The sequence below is a fragment of the Macaca mulatta genome, chromosome 8 (genome assembly GCF_049350105.2).
Source record: "Macaca mulatta isolate MMU2019108-1 chromosome 8, T2T-MMU8v2.0, whole genome shotgun sequence".
NCBI classification, from domain to species: Eukaryota; Metazoa; Chordata; class Mammalia; order Primates; family Cercopithecidae; genus Macaca; species Macaca mulatta.
Window position 1 is genome coordinate 93,978,567 of NC_133413.1, and position 21,550 is coordinate 94,000,116.

Sequence of the window (21,550 nt, forward strand, 5' to 3'; positions counted from 1 at the left end):
TTAGTTCCCAGGGCTTCTGTATGTTACCATGGCTCTAAATATCGTCTATTCTTGAAGTGTTTATCAAATCTAAATTAAATCTAAATTTAATCTGATTTTACAGGCAATTCTGAATAACTGGGTTCCTCAACTGTACTGAATGTCATTTTACTGTTTTGCATTGTTTTTAATGCATGTTATAAATGACTTGTTTTTTGAACCTCTACTCAGTAATTTCCAAAAGAGTTCAAACTATGCACAGTTAAATTCTTGGTATTCCAATGACTTACTCTTCAGCAGTTTTACATTTCACAGCATTTATAGGAAAAAAAGTTAGATTGAATTGATCGGCATTATTTTACACTGAAAAGCTGAATCTTATGTCTTTATGTTGCCTACATAGTTTGTTTAATTCTATTTTGGACGAAGAAAACACTTTTATGTCATCAGAAAATAACAATAGCCCCAGAATGCATCTATCAATTTGCAAATTGTCAAGAGATTCTGGTCACTGGAGCGTGAAGGTGGATAGAAGGAGGAAGCATGATTGCTGGTTACAGTTGTGCTTAAACACGATTTTAACATTGAAAATCACAGATTAAATACATGTCAGTTAACTTACTGAGCTTAACTCTGGCATTGCATTTGGGTCCAGTAGTACAGATAGAGTTGTTAAATGCCTGCCTTGATTTTATGGTTTTAATTAGACTTGGGACCATTTTTTAGATTCTCTGATTAGGAAGTAGTGGTCTGAGTCAAAGCTAATCTGGTTAGCATTTTTGCTCATAATTCCCCAGCATGAGCTAATATTGGAATCTCTGTTATTTTGTTTAACTAATAAACAAAGCTGTGCAATAATAGTGAGGTCCTCTTAGTCTTGGAATGTATGATGTTTGCTTTCACTTAAAATCAAGTGTATTCACTGTAATTTTATTATTTATATGAGACACTTCCTATAAGCCATGAAAGTCAGAAAAAAAGTAATTTTAAAATTTATAGTTGGCAAAAAGATGTCTGTAATAAAAGTATTAAAAGTTTCCCAGAAATATTTATTTCTAATACCAACTACAAGAATTAAGACAAGCCTCACAGGTTAAGGGCATAATCCTGTTTAAGATTGGCTTTGCTTCAGACACCAGCCTCAAGTTTTGAGGTACCCAGGCCATCCTCACATTTAAATAACTGGCTGTAAATTTGGACATTCACACTAACCTCTCAGGTTCGATGATTCACTAGGATGACTCACACAACTTAGGAAAGCAGTACACTTACAATTACAGTTTTATTATACCAAAAGGATACAAATCAAAGCTAGATAAGAAGAGATTCATAGGACAAGATCTGGTAGGGTCCTAAACATAAAGATTTCATTTTTCTGTCTCTGTGGGATCAGGATATGTTCTGGCTTAGTGATGTGTGAAAATACGCAGAGTATGCCAACCAAGGAAGCTTACTCAAGCCTCAATGTTCAGAGTTTTTATTGAGGTTTGATAACATAGATCTGATCAAAGGACTCATTGGTCACACAATTGAAGTTAATCTCTAGCACCCTTTTCCCTCTCCAGACATCAAACTGATACTGCATGTCTCAAAGCCTCAATCCTCTAATTACATGGCCCATCTTTCTGGTATACCCAGATCCCATCCTGAGTCATCCTGTTAGTATAAGCTAATAGGACTCCATCATGAGTCATCTTCACAGCATGAAACATTATGAAAAAGAGCGATACTCCTATCACTCAGGAAATTCCAATGTTCTAGAGGCTACCTCCCAGGAACCAAGAATGAGCCTAGCCAAATTCTTTATTACATGGGAATACCAATTTGACATAGCAACAGAAATTTAACGTGTAACTTCCATGATGTCTTAAACTTCATGAAATCAATAAAAATCTCTCAATTATTTGAGACATAGCAGTGTCTATACCTTTTATGTGACTTCAAGATTGCAAGAAGCCAGACCACTAAATACAGATTTTGGTATGTGAATAAAGAAAATCTATTACTTCTCTTTTTTACATATTACTCAATCAAGTTTACATTTAAATGAAAATGAGAATAATTATGCAATAAATAGCAGTCTAATGTATTGTTTGCCAATGTGTTCACTATAAATGGAATCTATAGGTCTCCTTCTTTTGGCCATATGGACAGTTATTCTTCAAATGGTAGAACCAACCTGGAAGCAAGGGGACAGGAACGTCTTCCCAGAAACAGCTTTAGACTGAGTCTTTGTGTTTCTACAAATATGTTCAGATACTATCCTGGTATCTGAACTGGTATCTGTACTATCTATGATATAATGCAAAATCACCATTATACCATATTTTATAATAATTTTTATATTATATTTATGAATAATTTTTATTGTATTTTTGTGTATATCGGATAACTCTCTTGGATATAAAGATTTCCATCATTTTTCTGTGGAAAGGATTTCTCTGCTCATATTTTCCTCAAGTCTGAAATGTTCTCCATGCTCCTCTCCTTTACATTGTTCCTTTTCCTCCATCCTATAACACTTAGTCTTTCAATAGAAATGTATTTGACCCCTAAGATTCTATAGAATCAATTAAAGCATTTGAAAATGCCAGATTATACATCGTTGTTTTATATGTGTGGCTCTCTCTTCCAGTGAAATAATCAGTTATGTAAGGACTGAATAGGTATTTGAATTCAGCATTATGTATGGAAGAATAATGCAACACACCTAGAAGGAACTCTGTAAATGTGTATTTGCATCTCCAGGTTATTATTCTTTAGTTTGTCTATTTCTCTCAGGTAAATTTTTTCATATGAGCCCTTCTAGTGCTAAGGGAGACTTTTAAAGATTACTGTGTGGTCACTAAGATTCATGTTTATAATATTATGTGGATCATATTCATGTTGTACTAAGAATTTCCTCTCAAGAATATTAAAAGAAAGTTATGATCTGCTTCTATCCAGAGCTGACTTGATCAGTGGTGTTAAAGGGGAGATCTAGAGTCATATTCCCTATAGATGCATATGTTTGTTTAGGAAAGACTAGAATACAAATCAAGTTGCCTCAAAGAGTTGTAATGCTTCACAGATTCTGATACATAAACTATACATGCATAATGTTATTGTTTTCCATGTAAAGAAGCATCTAGAGACTAAACTACAAGGAGTAATGGCCTTCTATTTTGATTTTCTGTATCTTGCTTCTTTCCAATTTGCTCTGTAATTTTTCTGGTTTATCATCTTAGAGTAGGTCACTTCTGAATATAAATTATTTCTAATTCCTCTCTATTAGATAAAATAAAATATGATAATTGAAGCCTTCTAGAAATTACAGAAAAACCAACTTTGAATTTACAGAGCATACAGTACACTTTGTGTACCCAAGAATTTGGCAGATTTTACTATTCCTTGTTCCTGGAATGCATATGCATGGTTTTCCCACTTAATTGTCTGAGCTTAGAATGCTGCTGCTACCATGTCTTATTTCCATCTGATAAAACACAAGCTTTCCTTGAAGATCCAGCTCAAACATCATCTTCATGCAGCCTTCTCTGACCTCCTTTTCTTCCTCATCCGAAGTATGCAAAGCACTTCTGGAATGTTGGCAGTGATCTGTTTATTGATTTGGGTCCTGGTTACATGTATGTGCTCACTTTTGAAAATTCACCACACATACACTTAAGATGTGTGCACTTTTCTGTGTTTACACTACTTTTTTTCTCAGCTGTATTGAGGTATAATTGACAAGTTAAATTGTATATATTTACAGTGTAAAATGTAATGATTTGGTATAAATATACATTGTGAAATGATTACCGTGATCAAATTATTTAACACATTCATCACTTCTCTCAGTTACCCTTTGTGGAGTGTGTGTGTGTGTGTTTGTATTTGTGTGTGTGTGTGTGATGAGAACACTTATGATCTAGTCTCTCAGCAGATTTCAAACATACAATACAGTACCATTAACTATAGACACCATGATGTGAATTAGATCTCTAGAATTTATTCATCTTATCAAATGTGTATCTGTATTACATTTAAATTAATAAATGAGGTGACTCAGATATTCAAAAGTCATTGTCACTGGATATTAAAACATTTTGGAAGCAATGAAGCATTATACATCATACTGTCATGGAAATATTTGGAAATGTTGTAATACATTATTTAAAATATTATTATTTGATAATATTTTATTGGGAAGCCAGAATGATGTATCATTAATAAGTGTTGTAAAACTTTTATATATAAAAGAATCTTTCACTTACAGCCAAATATTTTCTCATTCTTCTCTGAAATGGCGTGTAAGCATGTTCCTCTTATGACATTGTTCTTATGCCTCGTTTGTTAATATGAGTATATATCAATATCCAGTTTCTCCTATTATTACATTCTCTTATTATTATCCATCATTACATCAGTATTTGTTACAATTAATTAATTTATATTTATTATTAATGAAATTCATATGTTAATCAGATACTCTTCCTTTTTATCTTATGTCCTTTTTAGAAGTACATACTTTAATCAGGCATCCTCAGTTTTTACCCAATGTTATTTTTCTGTTCTAGGATCCTATCCAGGATACCACATTACTTTTGGTTGTCATGTTTCATTGAGCTCCTCTTGACTGTAGTATTTCTGTCAGATATTTCTTTCTCTGATGACCTTGACAGTTTGAGGAGTGCTGGTCAAGGTATTTTAATTCTCAGTTGGAGTTTGTCTGATGTTTTTCTTATGATCGTGCTTGGTTAATGGCTTTTTAAAATGAAAACCTCATAGAAAATTGCCATTCTCGTCATATTACATTGGGTACCTACTATTAACATGACTTACTACTTATGATGTTAGTCTTGTTCAGCTGGCTAAGGTAGTGTTTGTCAGATTTCCTCATTGTAAAGTTACTTCCCTCCCACCCTCCGTACTGTACTCTTTAGAAAGAAAGCAAGATGCACATATCACGCTTAAGAAGTAGGGAGTTATGCTCCACCTGTTTGAGAGCAACACATCTTAAATTATTTGGGATCCTTCAGAGATTAATATTTGTCTCTTTATTTTCATTATGAAATTCAATCATCTATTTATATCAGTATGGACTCATGGATATTTTATACTTTGGGTTTTAACCCAATATTGTATTATATATTTTCTTGCTCAAAATTTTCCAGCTTTGAACCTGGAAGTTCTTTCAGTTGGTCCCTGTGTCCCTTTGTCATATCCCATTCATTGTGTGTGTGTGTGTGTGTGTGTGTGTGTGTGTGTGTGTGTGTGTTGTGTGGGTGTGTTTAGTACTTTCTTGCTTTCTGTCACTACAAGGCTGTCTAGGCTCATCTTGTATACTTCCTTGCTTCACTCTTAGAATCAGCTATTTCTCCTGGAGTTATGATTCTTTTACTGGAGAATGGAATTAGAAACTGAACTTTTGACACTAGGTACACTTATTACTATTAGCGTATTTTTCCTTCTAGGCCTTCACAGCTGACAGATCCAAGAAATACTTAAGAATATACTAACCCATATATCTACACATATCTACAAAAATTTCTATATATATTTATATGTGTTTGTATATATACTAAGCTAAACATGAATTTATAACTCAAATCCATTTTGATTATGGACTACAGTAATGTGTTTAACTCTGATCCATTACCTCGTGAATCATTTTAGCCTTCTTCCTTTGATTATCTGTAATCTCCTACCCCATTATTAAGAAACATGATCGCCATTATCCATCATCCATTACTTAATTTTTCAAATCTGTTACACATATATGTAGATTTCAGAATCATTGATCTATACCATATGGGAAGCAACTTCATCAAATAGAGAACAGTTATATGTGCAGTTTATTTTGCCTTTAGTTTTACACACTCAAGTTGCTTTAATCAGTACTGTTTCTTCCCACCACCTTTAGTGACATTATTTCTTATATTTATAATGTAGTTACATTGTTTGCCATCATTTGTATTTTATCCTTGGATCACATGATCTCAATTTTTTTTAATTTGTATAAATTAAAATTTACTCTTTTTGCCCTGTAGAGTTCTATTGATTTTGAAAAACATGGTGTCACATATCCAGCACTACAGTGTCAGACAGAATAGTCACACCATCATAAGATAGTCCCTGTGCTTCACCTATTCAATTCTCCTTTGTCCTGACCCTGAACCCTTGGTAACCATTGATATGTCCGGTGTTTCTATAGTTTTGTCCTTCTTTACCAGAATGTCATCTGAATAAAATCATATAGCAGTCTTTTCAGAATGGCTTCTTTCATGTGAGATGCATTTAAGTTTCAGTCAGGTTTTTCAGTAACTTAATAGTTCATTCTTTATATGAATAGTATGCCTTTATATGAAAAAAAAAAAACTTTGCTTCAATCCATTTACCAACTGAAGGGGATCTATGTTGCCTCCAGTTTGGGGCATTATGAATAAAGCTGTTATAAACATTTGTGTGCAGCATTTTGTGAGTACAAAGGATTCAAGTTATTTTGTAAATACCTAGAAACACAGTTGCTGCATCATATGGTAAGAAAGGTTTAGCTTTGTAAAAAACTGTCACATTGTCTTCCAAAGTTACTATATAATTTTGCATTCCCATGAGCAATGAGTAAAAGTTCATGTTGCTCTGTTTCTTTACCAGCAATTAGTATTGTCGATTTTAGAAAAATTTAGTCATTCTGATATGTGTATAATGGTTTATCATTGTTAATTTGATTTGAGTTTCCCTAATGACAAAAACAATGCCCAATGCATTTTTAAAAAGCTTATCATCTCCTATATATCTTTTTTGATGAGGTGTCTGTTAGACTGTTGGTCTTTTATTTTTACACTGGATTTTTTTCTTATTGTTGAGTCTTTGTACATTACTGAGAGTTCTTTTTATATTTTGGATATATGTCCTTTAACAGATATATGTTTTGCAAATAATTTTCTCCCAATCAGTGGCTTGTCTTTTCATTTCCTTAGCAATGTCTTTCACAATGCAAAAATTATTACTTTTCATTAAGTTCAACTTATCATCTTTTTTTTTTTAAATTGATCATGATTTTGGTGTTGTGTATAAAAATTCATCACCAAACTCAAGGTTATGTAGATTTTCTCTTATGCTTTGTTCTGGGAATTTTATAATTTTGCATTTTACATCTAAGTGTATGGTTCATTTTGAGTTAATATTTGTGTGGAATCTGTGACTAAGTTTATTTCCTTATTTATTTATGTATTTATTGGCTGCATGCGAATTTCTAATTGTTCAAGCACCATTATTTTAAGTGATTATTCTTTCTCCTTTGACAACCTTTGCTCATTTGTCATATCAATTGACTATATTTGTGTTGTTCTATTTCTAGACTCTCCAATATGTTCCATTTATCTATGTATCTATTTTTTTTCCACCAATACCATGCTGTCTTGATTACTGCAGCTTTATGGCAAATTTTCGGATTAGGTAGTACGAGTCCTTTATCCCTCCTTGTCTTGTTCTTCAGTATTGTGCTGGCTATTCTAGACTTCTTTGCCTTTTCATAACAACTTTAGAATCAGATTCCCAATATGTATAAAAAATCTTGGCGGGATTTTGCTTGTTATTGTGTTGACTCTATAGGTCAAGTTAAGAACAACTGACATCTTAACAATATGGAGTCTGCATATAGATATATGTACATATTTTGATAAATTTATATGAAGACATTTCATTTTTATTATTACTGATATAAGTGCATTTCCACCTTTTTAAATTTTATATTTCAATTTTGCATGGCTGGTGTATAAGGAAATAATTGGATTTTTGTATTGACCTTGAATACTGCAAATTTGTTATAATTGTTTATTAGTTCTATAGGTTTTCTTGTAAATCCTTTGGGGTTTGATGCATAGACAACCATGTCATTTGTTAACATGGTTAATTTTATTTCTTCTTTTTAAATTCATCCATTTATTATATTGTTTTCTTACCACATTACACAGACTAGGACTTCCAGCATGATGTCAAATAGTGTGACAGGGTGAGACAGGGCCTACTTTCCTCTTCCCAAACTTAGTGGGAAAGCATCCAGATTCTCACCATCAATATGATGCTAACTGTAGAGATTCTGTAGATCAATTTTAGCTGTGGTATATTTATTATGTTCTCTTTTTTTCTTTCCCTCCTTTCTCTCTTTGTGTAGGTTTTTCCTGTCAATTTTAAAAAGTTCTTTCCGTTTCTAGTTTGCCAAGCATTTTAATTATCAGTGATTTTAAGATTTGTCAAATGCTTTTCCTGAACCAATTGGTATGATCATATTACTTTTTCTCTTTTAGCCTGTTAATACAGTGTTGATTTTTGAATGTTGAGCCAGCTTTGCATAGCTGGCATATATCCTACTTGGTGGTGGTGTATAATTCATTTCACACATCATTGGATTTCATTTGCTAATATATTTTGAGAATTTTCACATCTATGCTCAAGAGAAACATTGATCTATAACGTCTTTTCTTATCATAATATCTTAATCCAGTTTGGATATTGGGGTAATCATGGACTTGTGGAATGAGTAGAAGTGTTCCATCTAGCTTCTATTTTCTTGAACATATTGTAAAAAGATTACTTTTTCTTTTCATAAATTTTTGGTAGAATTCACTGTGTATCTAGACTTGCTGATTTCCATTTTGGAAGGTTATTGATTACTGATTTGACTTCAGAAAGCAATACAGATTATTTATCTTCGTGTGAATTATAATTTATGGCTTTCAAGGAATTGGCTGCTGTTACCTAAGTTATCAAATTTGTGGGCATACTGTTTATAGTGTTCCTTTATTGTCCTTTTAATGTTCATGGGATCAGTAGTGATGATTCTCCTGTAATACAGAGAGTTGTTTGTTTGTTTTATTTTGTAATATGCTATCTCAACAGAGTTTTGAGACCCTGGCTAGAAACTGATCAATTCCCCTTTTTGAGTAGCTGATTAAATCCCATGAGAACCCCTTCCCTTATGGAACTGTCACACCCCAGGCCGTTATCCACCTAATCTAATCACTTGAGAGCCAGCTCCAGCTAAGTGAGAATAGCTCCTAACCCTAGAGACTGATAAAATTATTCAGACTAGCCAATCCACAGTGACCCTGTAAAATCTAGATATTCACATCCTGTTTGCCATACATGTTACCCACTAAAGATCCAGCTTGCCATTACCCTGGCACTGTTTACAACTGCCTATGGGGTCTTTTCTCACAGCCTTCTCTAGTTCACGTCTGTAAGTAACAGAGTTCTGCATTCCATCTAGCCAAGTGTCATTCATTGTTGTGTCCTACCATTAAAAACAATTAAAATTTTTAAAAAACATTTGGTATAATGAGTACAGTGGCTAACTGCTGACTCCTAGGCATCTTCCTCAGGGGATTCCTCTTCCTTGAAAAAATGTGTTCAAACCACTGCCCTGACTGGGTGGATGGATTTCCTGCCTGTTGGAGAGCTTTGCTTTAGCTGAGTATGCTTGCTATTGTGTGGTCAACGTTTGCCTTATCTTGACCTTACCTAGTTGCTTCAGTGTGAAAAACTCCGTAATAATTATAATAAACGGAAAACAGTTTAACGGTATAATTTTCCAAGAACAAAAGCGTCTAGGTATGAGCACCACCTTAATAAGCAAAGGAAACTTGAACTTGACCCACATCCCCTAAGGCCCAATGTTACATGTGTTTTGACACTGGTCATAGAGCTTAGACCTTTTTGGGGGTGTATAAGGGACTGATCTCTTATTAGCTCACATTCTTCAGCCTGCCTTCTATCAAAGGCGACAGACGCATGACTCCTAGTTGGGAGAAATAATGGCTTCCCAGCATATAATTTTATGTTGCCCATGTAAGAACTGTGATATTATCTGCCTTACTTGCTGTTGTTTTCCTAACTGCTATTGCCAGTGAACTTCTCACTTCGGGACCCTTAGAAGTATCATGGATTAAGCCCTGGGAAGCCAATATCTCAATGTTTATTACAAAAGGGGCCTCTGGATCATGGGAACAAATATCTCATTCCTGCACTCCTCTTTTATCCCTTTCCCAACAGAATACCAACTAGTTATCCAATTGCTTAAATCATACAAGACTGCAGACAGTATGCTCGGGCCTTACTAAGTGCCACCATGTATCCACATGCAAAGGAACAAGGTAGGTAACTGCACTGTCCCAAGGAGAGGCTGCTATAGCTCTTTTTAATACAAACCTTGAATCCTTAGAGATGGACTGGGAACCCTTAAAATAGAGAACACTAGGAGGCAGGTGTCTGGGACTCCCCATACCCTTTCTCTATAACCACTTGGAAGGTCCACAGTATGAGTTTTGGGATGGAGACAGAAGCTGAAAGCCTTTAAACCAGAAAAGACAGAGCTGTAGTAAAGAGTAGTTTCATTCTTCAGCCCCTGGGTTGCAGTCTAGCAATTTTCAGCTGTACCACTCTGCAATCTATGCCTGTGTTACAAACAAAAATATAATCCTCCAGGTTTCGAGGAGAAATATGGGCGATCTCCTTTGGTAAAGAAAAGCCATAGATTTAAATCCAACATAAACCCAAGGTTCTTAAATCATACAATCATTGCCACAGGGCAGGTCCCTAACCCTAATGATGATATTGACTTGAGGATCTCTAGTGGAAAAGAATTATGAATATTATCAAGATAAGGAGAATCACTCCCACCCTCCTGGCCTCTGGTAGCATGATCCCTGATACCCACTGCCTACTCAAAAAAGGGGGAAAATAAAAAAACCCTGGTTACAGGAGGAAAAATATTAAATAAACAAAATATATGTGTATCACACACACATATATAGCACATATTAACATAATTATATATATGAATATACATACATATAATATAAATATATACATAATTATAAACAACATACATATATTATCATAATAATATATTACATTAATAAAGTAACACATATATTAGCATATATTATTTATTATATATTATATATTATTGTATATTATTATTTAATCATATATGATTAAATTGAAATCAAGGTCCATAATTTAACCCAATTAAACATTCAAAATGTACTTAAAATTTATTGAACAAAATGGTTAAAATAGCACTTATTGACTTTTGCGACTGTAAAACATAGGTTCTGAATTAACTTTACCATTTGCTAAAATGAACCAATTAGCAAAGCTTCATTGACTTCATAAGACAGTCTCCAACTTACAATGGTTGAACTAACAATTTTTTGACTTTACTATGGTATGAAAGCAATATGCATTCAGTAGAGACCATACTTTGAGCACCTGTAAGAACCATTGTTTTTCACTTTCAGTACAGTATTCAATAAATTGTATAACACTTTGTCATAAAATAGCCTTAATTTTAAATTCATGTTGCCCAGTTGTAGGCTAATGTAAGTGTTTTGAGAATGTTTAACATTGGCTAGCCTAAGCTGTGTTACTTGGTAGGTCAAGTGTATTAAATTCTTTTTCTGCTTACAATATTTTCAACTTACAATGGGTTTATTGGGATATAACTCCATTCCAAGTTGACAGAAATCTCTACTGGGGCTCAAATTACAGTTATACATGAGGATTCCACTAAATTTAAACATTGTGCTCTCTGTAAACTTAAGAGAGTAAAAAAATATAAAATAGAGAAAAAATAAGTATGCTTCAATTTATAGCCTTGAATAATGTCCTAAAATATGCCTTAGGGCATATATATACTCTGATACAATGAGGAATAAATTAGAATTAAATTAAGTCTCTGGCACTTTACAAAACTGCTTGACAAAATGGGACTTCATGGACATCCAGTTAAAATAGTGACTATGGCACAATGTAAGTTAAAACAGGGTCTTCAAAGATGAAACTGTATTATATAGGATATTATTAATAAATAGATAATTTTCTCTATTGCTTCTTCATTTGATAGCCTGACTTTACCTGTTTTAAAATCTGGAAATAATAAATAGTGCTTTATAATAGATTACTACCACCTAATGCTGTGGTTATAGCCATTAAGTCCCCCATATCTGCTACCCATTATTACAATAATAACCAACTTCACCTAATCAACAACCAGTAAATATTTTGCTATTATAGAATAGGCTAATAAGTTCTATTCAGTGCCTACTTCCAAAACAGTCTCTTAGCCACAGTTTGTCTTTACCTTGCATAGGACACAGTATATATTTAGTATGTACTACATTTTCCTTTCACCAGGAGTGCAGGTATGGTATAACAATGATGGTATACCATTGGTGTAACCTTGATAAGATTCTCCTCTAAGGAGAGCCATTTGAGATACTCCTTAAGGGCATACTAGCCTAAGATCTTTTAGTTTGGTCTGGGTTATGAAGGCAAGATATTCTTCATTTTCAAATTTTACTTAATCTCACTGATGCTACTACTTACGAATCAGCTTTATTTAAATGGGGTACCCTCTTTTTAAAAGGCTCTAGAATCTGTCCAAATTAAAATTGTCAGGCACTCCCTTTAATGTCTTCAGAGACTTCTTCACTTAGAGGCTTTCCTCCTTTCCTGCCCCTGGAGTCTCTGGACCACACATGATGACTGCAAGCTGCCATGAATTTCTAATGCAAGAAACCCCATATCACCTTCATTCTATACACTCTTAGAGCAAAAATTGCTGGTCTTATACTGTGCTTTCCTGGACAGAGATGTTTTCAAAGACCCTGTCTGTGACCCTTCATACCCAGTTTCCCATTATGAATTAAACCACAAAAGGAGCACTCCACAAGCTCTGCAGAGTTACTGAGGCCTCCTTGATACAGAATATAGCAAAACCCTAGTCCTCTGGTGTATTCTACTTGCAGGAGGTGGTGGTCTCAATCTCTTGACAGATGCCATGGTTCTGAGGGAGGTTACAGCTCCTCAAGCTTCCTTGGGTATCAGGGGAGTCTTTTGGGATTCACTGAGTGAATAACAAAGGGAGTTTATAGACTGCATATTTCATTACCGCCATCATAACTATTGTTGCTGTTTTCTATCTTTTAACCAGAATGTTCCTGATAGTTTCAGAAGGGACTGAAGAATCAGGCCAAACCTCAGTCAGTCATTTTACCACTGGCTGCTCTGGCTAACAAATGACTCTATATACATAGACTAAAAAATAAAAATAGAAATGAGCCATTGCCTAAGAGTTGTTCCCTTTAGGGCAGATAATTTTGGGAATCCATTGCCTTGCAAATACTCAAAATATAAATCAAGGTCACACATATCCTTACGTATATTAAGGTAACAAAACAAGGTCTCACCTGGACACTCCTTATCACTTCAGAGTTACAGACATTACTGATGGTAATCAAGTCACATATTTCATTACTCAAAATATACAAGGTTGAACTCTTGAAAAAGACATTTGGTAAAATGTTCATCTACCTGCTAGGTCCTAAGCAGCTGGTTACATTGAGAAGCCTAGTGGGTTCCTCAAAGCATTTCTATTTAGATGAAAAAATTACAAATAAATCCCTAAAAGGGTCTCTATCTTGCCTCAGCTATAATCTTTCTTAGTTCAATGCCCCTTGACTGCTTCATACCAACCTAAAAACCTGCCCATTTTCCTATCCTAGATTTAGATGGAGATATAGCTCAGTTTCATGTTTTTAAAGACTCATTATTATATTAGATTCTTTACTAATGTCTCCTTATCTTTATAGATTTTTGATCCTGCCCCCATCCCATAAAGATTGGAGGCCAGATAAAGGGCATATCCTCTCCTGGGACCTGTTAACCATAGATTATCCATAAATGAGTCAGGCATCTACTCATTCAGTATGGGACTCATTTGAGCCTAAATTTCTACCACCTTAAAACTTTCCTCATTATTTGAGTTGTAAGTGATGGATAATTAATCTGGGCTGTGCCTCTTATCATATCCAGGATATTAAAATTAGTTATCTAGGGCCATTTTTTACAGACGGTAAGGAATATGAAGAAAGGAGACAGAAAACTCTAGTTAATAAATTAAAATCACATTTGGAGATAATAATTGAGTCAACATCATGTCCCAGAGTAACAAAACCAAACAATCCCTCCTTGATAATAATACATGCTAGAGAAAAATCATTAACAGGCAACAAAAGCCCATCAAGTGCCGCTGCACATCATTCTATTGACTGTTGGTCTTGTTATTATTGGTTTGGGTGTTTTCATTGGTTTGCGATCAGAGGGCCAAGCTCTTCAAGTAAGCCATTGTTTCAGCCAAGCATGGCAAATGCTGAGGCCCCACTGAATTTTGTTAATACAAGCCCTGCATTCAAAAGACATTGATGGCTTGCCAGTTACCACCAAACGGATGACTGAGGCGTAGGCCCCTAGTGATTGCCAAAATTGTAGGGCCTGACTATAGGCTGCTGCCGGAGCTCCAATCTCAGTCACAGATATTTTAAGAGCCAAACAATTTGATACCCTATTATCAGCATACACCTAAATCAGATTATGTGATTTAAAACCTATTAGTCACAGAAATTCTATCATCCCCATCTGGGAAACCCTTGGACTATTGGCAACTTAGATTTGGCCACCTTTAATTGGGCCATGAAATACACCACTTGGGTTTCAGTGCTTTAGCCTATACACAACAAATGTAACAGATGCCAACATCACCTTTGCTCGCTTTGCACACACAACACCCTTTGATTAAAAGATAAGCACAAGCTCCCAGAGATAAGACAAGTCAAGCTCCCAGGTTCAACATTCAAATTCAATATATGTGTGTATGTGTGTATGTGTGTATATATACATATACGTTTGAAATTGTCTGATACCAATTTTGTATTTAGAAATGGAGTACTACTGTAATAAGTAACTAAAAAAATTTTAGTGGTTTTGTAATAGGGCAGTCAGTGGAGGCTGGAAGATTTGGACACAAATAGATAATGTCTGAATTGACCTGTATTGACTATTAAAAGAAATCTGAATTTGGAAGATGCTGCTGGTGAGGGCTCAGAAGGAAGTTAGAAACAAGCATATTACTGAAAATTGGAGAAAGGGACCCTTGTTATGTAGTGGCAGAAATATTACTTAAATTTTGTCTTGTAATTGTGTAAAAAATAAAACTTTTAAGTAATGAATCCACATATATGACTAAGAAAAACTCCAAGGAAAATGTCGAAGGTGCCATCTGATTTCTTCTTGCTTTTTATTGTAGAATGGAATGGTTAGATTGAAGAAAGAACTGTTGAAAAAAAAGAACCAGAACTGGATAATTTTGAAAATTCTCAGTCTATCTAAATGGCAAGAAAACTCACTAAAAGTTAAAAATCGCTGCTGAAAAATGTGAGAGAGAGAAATCAAACAGTGTAAATGTATAATTTTTACTAAAATGTCAGTAGGATCCAAAAGTCTGATTATCCAATCACATTAAATGTCTTTTCTATAGATTAAGAGATTCTTGAGATCTTAACCAAATCAGAGGACGTCTAGAAAGTTTAAGGATGCTCTACTTCAGCCATCTATGCAGGAGACAAAGAAAATATATTATATTGAAAAGATTTGTGGATATTGCTTTTGTCTACTGGAGTTAACCACAGTGAAATCCAGGCAATACTTGTTGAGAAACTAATTTTAGCTGAAACACTGGGCTAAAAGGGCAAAGTATATAAAATTGAAATAAAATTAGTATAAAATTAATAAAATTACATTTCTATCACGAGGTGGAATGGGAAATCTACTTAGATGCAAACATGTGCTGCTTTTTATGAAAAAGAAGGATGACTCGAAAAGTAGAACCCAGAGTCCACAAGAAGGAACCAAGAGCAATAGATAACTTATTCTTGGGCCTTGAAAATTGTTAGACTCCTCAAATTTTCCCAGCTGGATTTCAGGATTGCAATAGGCAAAGAATTCCTGTCTAACTTTCATTTCACCCCAGTTTGAAGAAGAATGTCTCTACTTCTTACCTATGTCTCATTTATATCTATTCCCATATTATATATTGAGTGTGTTAAGCATAGGTAAAATGTCTCTTTAATTTCTTAGGACTGCAGATGGAAATCGAGTGTGCCCATGCTTGTTGAATAGATTATCCTAAGAAGACTCATGTTTAGATAAGAAGATTTTGGAATTTGAGATGATGAGACAATGAGATTTAGATTTAAATGATGAGATGTTGGATTTTGAGCTGATACTATAAGGATAAGGCTTTTGGAGACCATAAGATAGGTGAACCTATTCTGCATGTGGCAGGGACATGAAGTATTGGTGGCCAGAGGGCAAAGTGTGGTAGGCAGAATTCTAAGATGACTCCACTAATTCAAGCTCATGTTCCCTTTTCCTTGAGTGTATATTGAATCTGCAACTTGGCCATACCAATATAATATATAAAAGGTGATGGATTTCACTTCCTTGATCAGGTCATATATAAAACTTTGTTTTTGACAGAGTGGAGTAAAAGATTTTCTAGCTGACCTTGACAAGGTAAGCTGCCATGTTGCGAGAGGCACTGTGAGAGGGCCACGCGACAAGGAACTCATGGCAGCCTTTAAAAGCTGAGAACAATCCCTAATCAACAGTCAGCAAGAAAATGGGGACCTCAGTTCCACACCTGCCTGTATCTTAATTCTGCCAACATGATGTGAGCCTTCGTACTCTAGAAAGGATCTTGAGTCAGCTAACACCTTGATTTCAGCCTATTCAAATGGAGGGACCTGCTAAGCCTGTACAGACTTTGCATCGATGGAAACTGTGAAATAATAAATGTATGTTGTTTTAACATGCAAAGCTTGTGGTAGTTTGTTACATAGCCATAGCAAATTAATATCATTCTAATAATCATCAAATCTCAGGTGTTTGCATACAAAAAGCAAGAATTTTGTTTTTAATTTACAATTATACCTATTTCCTCTTTGATTTTAATGTATATGGCAATGAATTTTGCCTCAATTTTCTTGTCTGTGAAATGCAGGCACTGTTACATAATGTATAGTTTTTTAACTAATAGAATGAGATCCATTATTTCAAATCACTTAATATTGTACTTGTTCCATTATGAATGCCAACTAAAGTTAGTTTTCTTTTCTCCTTCAGCAGCAGTTTTGTCTCAAAATGAGAACACTACATTTAAATAGAAAATAAGAGACCATAATGTGCTGAGTGTGAAGTGGCTACTGAAAGCAAGAAAGACAGAAGCAGAAAGTGAAAGTGCTCAAGTGGGGATATGGGCTTAAGTGTTATTTATAGACACTCTTCCCATTGCACCTTACAATTCCACCAGCCACTCGCAGAATTAGCCATACTAGTGAATAGAGTCGGCTTGTTATTCTCTTGCAGTACTTGCAGAATGAAGATAAAGGACTGACTTTTGTTGCAAACTCGACTTGATAATGAGTAATAATTGCTAGCCAAAGGGTCTCTATATAACTCCTAGAAACACCTAAGGGAAGTACAATTAAAAACAAAATTTGAATCCTAAACATTTTCTCAAGTTAATGATAGAGGTTGTGTTCCATTGATAAGAAGGTATCGTTTTGAATGTTGTTAAACTGTTTTTTTAATTTCCATGTCCTCAAAGTGCATACGATTGAAAAATAAGTTAAAATAGCACATTTTTAATAGAAATTGAAAAAACAATTGTCAATTTCTTTCATGTCAGGTCATCACAGTCTTAAGCACTATTTTATGAGATCCCAGTGCATCTGGTCTCTGGTTTGCAGTTCAACTTTATTGAGTTTAAAAATTAATAAAGGCTATGATTTTTTAAATATCAAGTTTAAAAATAACAAACTGGATTATCAGGGTGATTTTCTTTACTAGATAACTAATGGATAAGTATCACTTCATTATTTTCTTCACCAGCATTCTAAAATATGAAATGATATTTTTTCATGGAACTTGAACTACAGCAATGAAAGAACTTGAAATTAATATAATCAAGGTAGATTATGCAGCACCAGAATGAAACATTGCGAACATCAAAGCAACTGGATATTTTATTCATTTGCTCCATTTTCTACTTAGGAAGAGAGATGTTTCTTTTCACAGATGTATTTTCTAATCCCAGGTATTTCTCCATAATTTTTATTTATCTCATTATAAACAGTATGTCAATAAACATTTGATAGAAAGATTTCTAAAAGAGATATACTATCATGCATACAAACAGAACAGAGATAGCAGCTACTGGTTGGTACTCAGGATTCCACACCCCGGATCAATATATCCTCGAAGGTTCACCAGGAATTCACAAAAGTGAAGACTAAATTTAAAATAGTTTCTTTGAGAAAGGATAACAGCACAAGCTCATTTCTTTAACAGATTCTTACATGGGCATCTCTGTGCAAGAATCAGTGTCCTGATTGTTATCTATCAGCATCAATTTTTTTTTTTTAACAACTCTGCAAGTCTTTCCCATTGCAAGAAATGTACTCTTTCACCTAAGACATAGAAATTAGCCTCAGATGCTATTTTTCACAGCTGCAGGAAAAAATGGCTAGTAATTGGAACCTTGGAATTGAAAGTGAAGTTGTAACTGATTGCACCTGGGAGAGAAGGCCAATGAGTTTTCTTCTTATGAGAAAAATATTGGTTTAACAAGTTGATTCTTTGTAATTGTGGCCTACAAGGCAAAGGAGAATAATTAATGTATGTTATGTTGGCTGTCCATTGAAAAAATACCTATTGCTAACTACAACTGGAAATATGCAGTGTTCTGTACAATCCTAATAGAAACCATCACAGACATCATGTCAATTTTGCATATATACATAAATGCCAAAATAAGAACCTCAAATTTAGATGAAGAAATAAATTTAGGGAAAAATTCTAGTAACATAATTTAGTAAAATGTACATAACAAACATAAGCATAGAAAACAGCTTGTGCAAGAGTTATTTTGGAATAAACAGTTTGATGATACTAACAGTATTTTGAAAATGCTTCTGCACAGTTCAGTAATTTAAAAAATATATAATCATACCTAACAATTTAACCTCATATTTTAAAATATTGATGTCCATTTTTTATTAATTTAATGTAAATGTTTGGATGTTGTCTCTATACCTGGCAAGTGTTCTTGAATAATGGTTGCTCCATTAGGCTTATTTTACTCATTCAAGTATAGGAGAATTGCTGTGTTACGCCAAATGATTCTAGAATATTGAAAATTATTGGGTTGTTTCTTAAACCAAAGTATAGGCTTGTAGAGGACAAGCACAGAAATTTAACAGCGTGAATCGAAATTGGCTGAAATGTTCTGCCAAATAAAGAGTTTAATAATAGAGCTACATGAACCTTGACTGCTTCCATTTATAAGATATTTGCAGAAACTTTTCCCCATTCGTGATGAATAAGTCTAGAAATTCTGATGTAACTTCAGTTTTCAATTAGACTCTAAACAAAATATGAAATTCAAGACATCATCTTTCTTACTGCTGAGATGCTCTCCTTATTAATACCCTATATATACTTAACTATTATTTGCAACAAAAGCTACTGCGACTTACATTCTAGCCACTATCATATGTGTAGTAGTCTTCAGGAATTCATTAGATTTCTGATGGTTTTGATGAGGAGGACTTGGTCCTAGGAACTTTTATCATAATATCCCTGAATTCTATTTCACCACTTAATGGCTTGAAGTAATATCCAATTGATTTTTTTGCAAACTTTTCGTGTTTCTCTGTTACATAGTGAACACTTGATTAAAATCCTTTGAAAGAATAAATGAATGTATGCCTAGAAATCAAATGAAGGGATTCATGCTCATTTCAGCTGTTTCCAAATAAGCTGTCAGAAAGCTTTGGTGCTAAGGCAAACTTATTTGAAGGTACAGTACTGACCCTAAATTATCTATTCAGGTGGTGAAACTTCATGTTTATGAGTGGTTCTGTATGAACAATAAAAAAGCCTCAGGAATTCATGAAGCTTAGGAAGAGCATAACAAGTTTTTAGGGCTCTGGAAGTTGTTGAATTGAAATAACTTCCTAAATGTTATGAGTATATGTACATTTATAGGAAGAAAATATCACTGTTATCAGATTCTGGAACAGATGCAGGAAACAAAAAATCATTAAGAACTATGCTTTTATGGAAAATATGTCACTTCCCTTCACATTGTATTCTTTCACAAATGTTAATTAGGGATTTCATTTGTGGTTGAAGGGGAATTCATGTAAGATTCACAGAACATAAAATAGTAGGGGTTGAAACTAAAGCCTGTATTTGCCCAAAACCTTAATTCTTTCATGTGAAACCTAAGTTTTAAAAGGACTGCAGTTAAAAAACATGAATTTTTTAAAGTTTTTTTCTCTAATTTCTTAGAATCCTGAACGTTGGTACATTTTTAACAGTAAATGCAAAAATAGACTTAAAAGGATTAAAATGTCAATAAACAAATATTCCAGGAAATGTTTTCAGCATATTTACATGACACTTGCTACTGTCCTCAAAAGACAAGTAACCATGGTGATTAATGTTGATTTACACATGTTGGGCTTCTGTTTGTTTCTGGCAATATCCATTATGTTTGCTACACAACTTGGCCTTAAACATCAGGAAAAAAAGGCTGAGGGCCGAGACAAATTATTTTAATAGTATGCATTGATGTTTAATTAAGAAGCTGGATTTAACAAAGTGATAATCAAAAAATAATCTTATTTAAGAAATGAACTAAATAAGAAAAAGCTCATAAGATTTTGTCAAAACATTTGATGAGAGGATATTTCCTGCATAATGAAAACAAGGTAAATCATTACATGATTATCAAAAGATATTTTGAACTCTTAGCATCGTGCACATGTTTACTATACAATTTCCCAATAATTTCTGAATGCTTTGGTTTTTAATAGAGCTTTATAATTATAAATCTGTAAACTCATTTGATTATTACAAAAAACCTGTGAGCTACACAGAAAAGGAATTATTTGCCTTCACAAGCCCCTTTTCCATTTTATTGGCTGGGAGATCAAGACTCAGAGAAAATATGTGATTTTTCTGCTGTCAAATAGTAATGAAGCTATTATGAAAATTAGGAATTTTAAGTTCAATAATATGAGAACTTAGTGTTTTGAATATTTTAAGATATAATTATCCAGAATATGATTAATATAACAAAAACCCATTCTCAATATTAAAGAAATAGATCAACAAATCTTACATAGTTACTTTTATTATCTTTCCTCAGTGTTGGGCCAGAGAGTCATTGTAACTCATATATTGCTAAAGAAATATAAACTAAGTCTGATTTGTGGTGTTTCTTGAAAATATTTTGTGTACTTCATTCAGAGGAACAAGCTTATGGCCTGGGCCTTTACCCTGTGTTTTTTTACTCCTCATTTCTTCCTGCCTGAAATGCAAATGTGATTGGCTGATATGAAGAAATCTTTTTATGACCATGAGTATAGGTATGACGACCAACACATTAAATAAGCAAAAAATACAAAAAGTGTTTGTATGAGCAGTTGATTGCCTGCTTCCACCTCTATTGTTTAAACTACTGTTAAGCGGTTTTCCTTTTTGTTCTTTCAGTCTACATCAATCCTAACTGATATTCAAGTATATAGATTTTGTTTGTTTGTTTTTCTTACGTTTTGTTTTTAAAAGAGAAAATCTCTAACATCTTAGATTTAGGCATTCGTACCAAAGCTTTCCCATTAAG